This window comes from Hipposideros armiger, unplaced genomic scaffold (genome assembly GCF_001890085.2).
Source record: "Hipposideros armiger isolate ML-2016 unplaced genomic scaffold, ASM189008v1 scaffold_692, whole genome shotgun sequence".
Classification (NCBI taxonomy): domain Eukaryota; kingdom Metazoa; phylum Chordata; class Mammalia; order Chiroptera; family Hipposideridae; genus Hipposideros; species Hipposideros armiger.
Window position 1 is genome coordinate 313,849 of NW_017732042.1, and position 9,312 is coordinate 323,160.

The following is a 9,312-nucleotide window of genomic DNA, read 5'->3' on the forward strand; positions in this document are numbered from 1 at the left end:
TTGAAGATAAATCAACATAATGCCCTAGTTGTAATATCAAATGAAGATGAAGATCATTGATAATAAAATATGTATTTCAGCATGTAAATGCTCAGGTTTGATGACACAAGGAGACACAATGAAGAAGTCAGGGCTTTGTACCCACGCCCTGCACCACCATGAAGGCGGCAGCCTGACACCCGGGCGTTGTGCCTGGGACTCAAACGCCACAAACAGTGTTGCCATCGGAAATGTGACTTTCCAAAAATGATGAATAACTCTTGGTAATGCTTCCAACAGAACACGGTAGCATCTTCCTTCAATTTATATGGTAGTTGTATTCCTGGGAAATTCAGTGCAAATTAAATCCGTGACACAAATATTTAATGTTTATGTCTAAAACAGTTAGATTCCAGGCTCAAATAATTATAAACAGGTTTTTCACCTACTTGAATTCAACCGGGATATTTGAAAGTCGTGGTGTGAGGATTTAGGAAGCCCTGGCCGTTTTGACTGTCATCCCCTATAGTAACTGTGACCATCAGAAATGTCCCCATTTGTTCCCAAAACTCTCCCTCAGGGATGGCACTGTCCCCATAGAGAAAGAATTTCTGCCCTAGTTTGTTGGTCTTTTTCACCTGACTATGAGCCCCCAGAGGGCTGATGAACTTGTCCTGTCCCAGCGTGTTCCCAGGACTTAGAAGGAGCTGAGGCATGATGGGTGCTCAATAAACACTGATAGCTGAAGTATCTGTGATGCACTCTGCCAATGTCCTCAGCCATCTCCCAAGGTCACCTGCCGACAGATGGGCCAGTGGCTTCCTAAGCCTCACCCTGCAGGTGTTCTCTGGCCCCAGGGGTGCCATTCCATTGGCGGGTAGTTAACAGCCCAGAGACACCCAACCGCAGGTGGGGGTACATTTCCCACCTTCCTCACTCCGTGGAACCAATCTGAGGCACACTGGACATAGTGTCTCGGGGGGGTCCCCATGAGACTGAGCCCCGGCTGCCCACAGAGATCACCCTGCACTGACACCCCTGCCTCACCACCACCACCCCACCCCACACCTCAGCNGCCTGCCTCCCCTCGTGTTGCCATCACGCACAGTCCTCATTCACGGATGAGGTCAGCGTTCATCTCACCCCCTCCTTCTCCATCAACACACCTGTCGTTAGTCAGCGTCCATGAAGAGGGTCCAGCCAATGCACTGGCCTCCCAGGCCTTTGGTCTCCTTAACACCAGTGATCTATTCCGCCATCCCAACATATGCTCCTTCTCTAAACCTTGTGTCTTCACATCTGCACCTGCCCTGAAGTCTCAATTAAACATCTCTGGAAACACTGCCCATCACTTCTCTCTTCCCATCCCACCCACTCCAGTACCCCCGTCCTAGCTGTGCGCGGACCTCATTGAGACACCCCTCCACTTTGTTGCAATCCATCTCCCTTACCAGCCTCGATGCCATGGGCCAGCACTCCATCCATTCCTCTGCCAGGGCCCTCAACACCCTGCCCTTCTTTGTCACATGACCTGGTGAGACCCTGACTCTGGTTAAACCCAACTATCCACCCGTTTTGTGCCAGCGCCCAGCCCCTGAAAGCCACTAAGGAAAATCAGGCAATCATGACCGCTGGACCCACTTCAGACTGACAGTCACTCAAGACAACCAGACAATCCGACTACAGTTCCCTGAAAAACTCACTATCTGAGACAACCATTTCCCACCTTCTCTCCTCAAACCTCTAACACATTGCTCTCACCCCTTTACTCTCACTTGATGACCTTGTTTCCTGTTTCCTAGGAAAAGCCTAGAATCAGAAATAAAAATTCTGCCTCATCTTCCCGCTTCGATTCCCTCTTCCTCACCTGCACCCCGACTCATGTACTCATCCTCCCTCCCATAATGCAAGGAGCCTCTGTTCCCATCTACCTCCAACTCCCCCACCACGCGCTCTGTATCCCCTCCTGCCAACTCAAGGACTTAGCGCCTATCATTACCCCCTTTCTCTCCGGAACCACCACCATGCCTGGCTCTGCTGGAACATTCCATCACCCTACAAATGTACCAAATGCCTCCATGGACCCCTCCTGCTGTGCCCCATTTCTCTCATTTGCCTTCATGGAAAAACTCCTCCAAAGAGCTGCACGTGTTCACTCTCCCACCTGCTCTCCCTCGCATTCCCTCATTGCCTCCAATCAGGTTTCATCACCACCTGTCCACTGCAACAGCTGTTATCAAGGTCACCAGTAACCTAAATCCATAAAAGTCCATCGTCATGTCTCTGTCCTCGCCTTGTTTAACCTCTAAGGAGTATTCATTATGGTTGACTGCTCCCTCCCTCTGGAAATTGTTGCTTTTCTTGCTTCCTTCACACAACACACTCACTCACCTGACTTTCTCCATCCCCTTTCTCGGCTTCTCCTCTGCCTGGACCCTAAATCTTACGGCGCCCCAGCCCCCTATACTTTGTTTGAATGCTCTCGTCAGGGGATCTCATCTGCTCACATTGCAGGCATCACCTGTGTGCTGATCTCCTTCAATTTGTATCTCCAGCTTTTATCATTCCTTTGACCTGCAGACTCATTTGTCCAACTGTCTAGTCAACATCTTCCCTTGAATACCTGAGGCATCTCAAACTCAACTCGTCCAAACAGAATCTTTGATTTCCCCTACAAACCCTTCCTCCTCCTCCTGACAAGCCTTCCATATCTCAGGAAGTAGCACCACCACCCGCCAGTGGCTCAGATACCCAAAGAGTTACCCTTTCTTCTTCTTTCTGTCACACTGGACAATGAGTCCTAATGGTTCCGCCTCCTAAACATACACCGAAATCGACTGTTGATCACCATCTCCACTGCTCCAGCCCTCCACCAACCTCGCACCTGCCTGACTATATCTGTCCCCACGGGCCTTCCCACAGCCCCCCTTGCCGCTTCACACAGTGGCCAGAGCAAACTTTCTAGGGTGTGTATCGGATCCCACTGTGCCCGCTGCATAAGGCTCCAGGGGCCTCCCCAATACCCGCCCATGAAGTTGCAGATCGGTTCCCGGTTCCCGTGGGGAGAGTCTGAGGTGGAAATCAGCAGGAAGGAAGTTACTGGGGCGTGCTGTCAGGGCCATGCCTGTGGGAAGAGGGAAGCAGGCAGCACTGGTGGAGGGAGACACTGGGCCCCAGTGCAGTCACAGCCGAGGCCTCAGCCTTCTCGCAGGAGCTCAGGAGGAGGATGGTCCCTCAGAGTCGCCCCAGGCAGGGAGGTCAAGCCTTAGCACCTGTCATGGTTGTGGACTGTCTTCCCCCAGGCCTGGGCGTTACCCCAATTGGACCAGGCAGCTCTCTTCAGCTGACCTCAATGCTGAGAGAAGGACTCAGCTGATAGCTCTCAGCTGCCTACACTCTCAGCCACAGAAGGAGGGGGCGTGCGGCCCACCACAGCCCCGTGGCCTCCAAGACCCTGCGTGATCCGGCCCCCTCACCTCCACACGTTCCCCACCACTCTCAGCCATGCTAAGCTCCAGCCACACTGACCATCATTGGCCCCTAACACATGCCAAGCTCAAGAACTTTGCTCTTGCTACTTCTTCTGTATCTCAGTTTCCCCACCTGTAAATGAAGAGCATGATCACATCTGCCTTATAGGGTGGTTGAGAGGATTAAATGAGTCAATATATGTAATGAGTAGGGCCTGCCATGTGGAGGTGTTATATAATCAGAATCAATGGTGATGATGATGATGGTGATGCCAATGACCACGAAGACAATAACAATGATGATGATGATGGAGGAAACTCTCTTCCTGCTTCCCCGCTACTCATCCTAAAATGCACGGCCTCCCCAGAACAAAGAATTATCTAGCCCAGGGTGGCCGGTTAGCTCAGGGGGTTAGAGCACAGACTCATAACACCAAGGTTGCTGGTCCGATTCCCACATGGGCCAAGGAGCTGCACTCTCCACAACTAGATTGAAGACAATTACTTGACTTGGAGCTGATGGGTCCTGGAAAAACATACTGTTCCCCAATTAATAAAGAAAGAAAGAAAGAAAGAAAGAAAGAAAGAAAGAAAGAAAGCATTATCTAGCCCAAAATGTCAAGGCTGAGAAATCCTGGTTTACATTTTTTCTGTCTCCTTCACAACAAGAAGGTCTATCTTATTCTCTTATATCCACAATTTGACACCATGTATTGGGTCGTCGGAAAAGTCATGACGTATTTTTCTATGCATTTCTATGCAAAAACGCGTTATGACTTTTCCGATGACCCAATAGATGCTCCGTAAATGCCCATTGACTGGCAGTGCCTATATGTACTCAATATATAGTAGGTGGTCCACAAATGTTTNAGCTGAGCAGCCGCTGAGCTGCCAACAGGTAGCAGGATGGCTCAGCTAAAAAAAAAAAAAATAAAAATAAAAAAATAAAAATAAAAACATCTTCATGCTAGAGTCTGGATCAGCTTGGAGCAGGAAGGTCACTTTTTCCAGGAAACCTCTGTGATTGTGCTGCATACACAGTGGTCATCCCCCGCTCCAGCCCACTCCTGCCTGGGTGTCACACACACACATACACACGCTCCCACCCTGCAAAACCCACATCTTTCACTGACTGACCTCACGTCTCCACCAGATGACCTCTGGCCCCTGCCCGAGGTCCACAGGAGAAATGCAGGGTCAGGGCTTCTGTCTTCTGTTCCAATTCCCTTCCGCTTTGATTGGGCAGGTTCTTTGATAGCTAGTGTCTGGTGAAAGGCAGCTCTTTGCTAAGAGAAAAATATTTGAAGAGAACCCTGGGATATAAGTACAGAGCCTGACTCCTTCTCCAGCCCAGTGTTCTGACCAGGCTCAGGAAAAGAACCTGTGACCACAGGGGCCCTCAGAGGCCACTGCTATGGTGAGAGCTTCCCAGTGTGTTCAAACAGTGAAGACTTTGCCAAAACTGGCTTACAAAAAGTGTGGTATGTATTACATCTTAACATTTAACAATTTAATGCTTTAACACAAAAATTACAATGTAACATAATTGCTCTATTAACAAGATAATTACAGGTTTCTTTTTAATTAATTCATAATATGCTGCAGATGGTGTGGTCTGGTAATAGGACCAAGTTTAAAGTTATAGGAGGAACACTTTCTTTTGAGCCCATCAGGGTAGCCCTGAGATAGGAGAAATAACCTCATTTGGAAATAACGTCCAGAATTGAGCCTGAGAATGTGGGGCCCAGCCTGAAAGCTTCTGCTGCCCTTTCCCGCCCCCACTCCCTTCCTCCATGACAAGCTCTGCTGCAGAACGTGCTTCTCCCTGAGATGCCCTAAAGCATGGACCTGGGAGGAAATTTCTAGAGTCAGTCCAGGCTCCTCCGTGGACCAGATGGGGAGACCAAGGCCTCATGCAGCAGAAAGAGCATGGAATTTGGAGTCAGGAGAGCCTATTTTCTGATACACCTCTTTCCCTTATTAGGTATGTGGCCTTGGAAAAGTCAGTTCACCCCTCTGAGCCTCAGTTTCCTCATTTGGGAAATGGGCACAAATACAGCCTGGAGCTGCTGTGAATTATTAAGCAATAGACACTGATGACATGATTCCTGCCCAAGTCAGATGAAGGGCTAGCCAGCAGCAGAACTGCCCAGGCCAGGACACAGCCTCCCCGGCTCTCACCTGGCTCCCTCGCAGCTGAGCAGGAAGTGGGATTGGAGAACAGCAGCCCCCAATTCCGGGGCCAGCAGGGAAAGTCTGTGCCTCGTGGCAAAAGTCATGTCCCCTCTTTGAATCAGGCTTTCACCCTCCAGCCATGAAATGGGGGCGATCTTGAGGTCAGGGGGGAACTGACCATCTGAGAGGTACAAAGCTGGGGCATCCCACCCCTCCACTCTCATGTCCAAGTAAGACCTCCTGTACCCAGAGGCCTCCGTCTGCACCTAGAGGCCTCTAAGAGTCAGTCAAATCAGCTCCAGCCCTGGGGATTAAGGACGTGGGGAGTAGGCTGGATCCTGGGCAGGTGCCCCAGCAAGCCTGACTCTGGACCCAGGGACCAAGATATCTGCTCCCAAGCAATCCCCTCAGTCCCCTTCCATCTCAAAGCCAGGACCGAGCTCCAGGATTCCAGGAGTGTTAAAGAGGAGACCAACACCCAGCCCCCTTCCAAGCCCTTTCTTGGGAGCAGAGGGAGCTGGGGAGTGAGACTCCAGGCTGTGGAGGGGCCTTAGGAGAAGGCAGGAAGTGAGCTGAGAGGCAAATCAAAGCCGCTCAGCAAGGAAAGGGGCCCCTTCTCTGGCCCCCCTCACATGGAATGGGGACCCCACTGGGCTGGGAGTTGAAAAGGTCACTCCCAGCTCCGATTCAATCTGAGCTGGTACCCTCTCTCCAGGTTCGCACTACCCCCCTCCCTCGCCAATACCTGCTCCCTCATCCACACACTGCAGCTGAGGTGAGCTTTCTGGAACACAAATCTGACCATGTGGTTCCCATTTCAGCTCACGTGGCTCCCACTGCCTGCAGATCCGTGAGTGAGCGTGTGGCTGATATCAGGGTCACCTGTTCTGGCTCCTGTTCCTCCCCATCCTTGTCCCTAAGCACCCAACGCTCTGCCTCGCTGGTCCCCTAGCCTCGCTAGAACCCACACCCTCAGCTCTCCAAGAAGACTTCTGTGCTTGCCCAGGGAAAATTCGGGCCCGTGCGCCTGAACAAAGTTCCTTCCTAGCCCCAGGGGCCCTTCCTCTCTGTGACTCAGTGCTGGACATGCAGGCCGCTTGCAAGGGGAAACCCCCTTTTAGCTATTGAGTGCTTTGGGGGATCAGCCCCTGCTTTGGGGGAGGGGACGTGAAAGCCTAAAGCCCTCAAGCTATAAGGAAACAGACCCCACTCCTAGGCCGTAGGTACAGTGCGACAGAAAGAAAAGGCTCTCTCCCCTCCGAAGGGCTGCAGGGGCTTCAGTTAGAGCAAAAAAATAAAGGGGATGTGGCTCCCCGCTGCCTGCCACAACTCTCCCATCAACCCCTCCCACAAGCCTAACAGGGCGGCGCCCCTGGGGAGGCCTCTGCCCATTCCCCAGACTCCCCAAGCCCCTGTGACAGGACTTAACAGCTCCCTGGGCTTTCAGGACCGATCCCATCACAGGTCTCAACCCACCCATTATCCCCCTGCTGATGCAGTCTGTCACCAGCTGAATCCAGGCCTGCCTCATTGCCAAGCTTGGCCTCAGGGGTTATCCCAATCTTACCCTACACACCCCACAGTGTGACCTCGCTTCCCACCCCCTCCCAGACTCCCAGACCCTTCTTCTAAGCCCTCTGGACCCCCCATCTGTCGTTAGCAGAGGTGCCCAGTCCTCCAGCTTTCTCTGAAGGTTTCCGCGCCTCCTTGGTTTCTCCTACAGCCCTTTCGCGTGGCGTCTGTTTTCCCTCATAGCACACATCGCTCCTTGCTCCTGAGTTGCCCTTCCCAGCACTTTCCCTGGCTTCTTCCTCCAACTTCTCTGAAGGGCACAGCATCAGATATCCACGCCTGCCTCCCCTCGTGTTGCCATCACGCACAGTCCTCATTCACGGATGAGGTCAGCGTTCATCTCACCCCCTCCTTCTCCATCAACACACCTGTCGTTAGTCAGCGTCCATGAAGAGGGTCCAGCCAATGCACTGGCCTCCCAGGCCTTTGGTCTCCTTAACACCAGTGATCTATTCCGCCATCCCAACATATGCTCCTTCTCTAAACCTTGTGTCTTCACATCTGCACCTGCCCTGAAGTCTCAATTAAACATCTCTGGAAACACTGCCCATCACTTCTCTCTTCCCATCCCACCCACTCCAGTACCCCCGTCCTAGCTGTGCGCGGACCTCATTGAGACACCCCTCCACTTTGTTGCAATCCATCTCCCTTACCAGCCTCGATGCCATGGGCCAGCACTCCATCCATTCCTCTGCCAGGGCCCTCAACACCCTGCCCTTCTTTGTCACATGACCTGGTGAGACCCTGACTCTGGTTAAACCCAACTATCCACCCGTTTTGTGCCAGCGCCCAGCCCCTGAAAGCCACTAAGGAAAATCAGGCAATCATGACCGCTGGACCCACTTCAGACTGACAGTCACTCAAGACAACCAGACAATCCGACTACAGTTCCCTGAAAAACTCACTATCTGAGACAACCATTTCCCACCTTCTCTCCTCAAACCTCTAACACATTGCTCTCACCCCTTTACTCTCACTTGATGACCTTGTTTCCTGTTTCCTAGGAAAAGCCTAGAATCAGAAATAAAAATTCTGCCTCATCTTCCCGCTTCGATTCCCTCTTCCTCACCTGCACCCCGACTCATGTACTCATCCTCCCTCCCATAATGCAAGGAGCCTCTGTTCCCATCTACCTCCAACTCCCCCACCACGCGCTCTGTATCCCCTCCTGCCAACTCAAGGACTTAGCGCCTATCATTACCCCCTTTCTCTCCGGAACCACCACCATGCCTGGCTCTGCTGGAACATTCCATCACCCTACAAATGTACCAAATGCCTCCATGGACCCCTCCTGCTGTGCCCCATTTCTCTCATTTGCCTTCATGGAAAAACTCCTCCAAAGAGCTGCACGTGTTCACTCTCCCACCTGCTCTCCCTCGCATTCCCTCATTGCCTCCAATCAGGTTTCATCACCACCTGTCCACTGCAACAGCTGTTATCAAGGTCACCAGTAACCTAAATCCATAAAAGTCCATCGTCATGTCTCTGTCCTCGCCTTGTTTAACCTCTAAGGAGTATTCATTATGGTTGACTGCTCCCTCCCTCTGGAAATTGTTGCTTTTCTTGCTTCCTTCACACAACACACTCACTCACCTGACTTTCTCCATCCCCTTTCTCGGCTTCTCCTCTGCCTGGACCCTAAATCTTACGGCGCCCCAGCCCCCTATACTTTGTTTGAATGCTCTCGTCAGGGGATCTCATCTGCTCACATTGCACGCATCACCTGTGTGCTGATCTCCTTCAATTTGTATCTCCAGCTTTTATCATTCCTTTGACCTGCAGACTCATTTGTCCAACTGTCTAGTCAACATCTTCCCTTGAATACCTGAGGCATCTCAAACTCAACTCGTCCAAACAGAATCTTTGATTTCCCCTACAAACCCTTCCTCCTCCTCCTGACAAGCCTTCCATATCTCAGGAAGTAGCACCACCACCCGCCAGTGGCTCAGATACCCAAAGAGTTACCCTTTCTTCTTCTTTCTGTCACACTGGACAATGAGTCCTAATGGTTCCGCCTCCTAAACATACACCGAAATCGACTGTTGATCACCATCTCCACTGCTCCAGCCCTCCACCAACCTCGCACCTGCCTGACTATATCTGTCCCCACGGGCCT